The sequence below is a fragment of the Pteropus vampyrus genome, unplaced genomic scaffold (assembly GCF_000151845.1).
Source record: "Pteropus vampyrus isolate Shadow unplaced genomic scaffold, Pvam_2.0 Scaffold334, whole genome shotgun sequence".
In the NCBI taxonomy this organism is placed as follows: domain Eukaryota; kingdom Metazoa; phylum Chordata; class Mammalia; order Chiroptera; family Pteropodidae; genus Pteropus; species Pteropus vampyrus.
The window spans coordinates 439-808 of NW_011889115.1; positions in this window are offsets into that span (position 1 = coordinate 439).

Here is a 370-nt window from a genome sequence, read left to right on the forward strand (position 1 = left end):
ACTGGAGTGCATAGATCTTTACGAATTATTGTTTTGGTTTCCTTTGGATAAATACCCAGAAGTGCAATTGCTGGGTCAAAAAGTATATCCATTTTCAATTTTTTCAGAAACCTCCATACTGTTTTCCATCGCGGCTGTACCAATTTGCAATCCCACCAACAATGTATGAGAGTTCCCTTTTCTCTGCATCCTCACCAACACTTTTGATTTATTGATGATAGCCATTTTGACAGGTGTGAGATGATATCTCATTGCGGTTTAATTTGCATATCTCTGATGGTTAGCAAACTTGAGCATCTTATCATATGTCTATCAGCCATCTGTATTTCCTCTTTGGAGAAGTATCTGTTCAGGTCTTCTGCCCATTTTT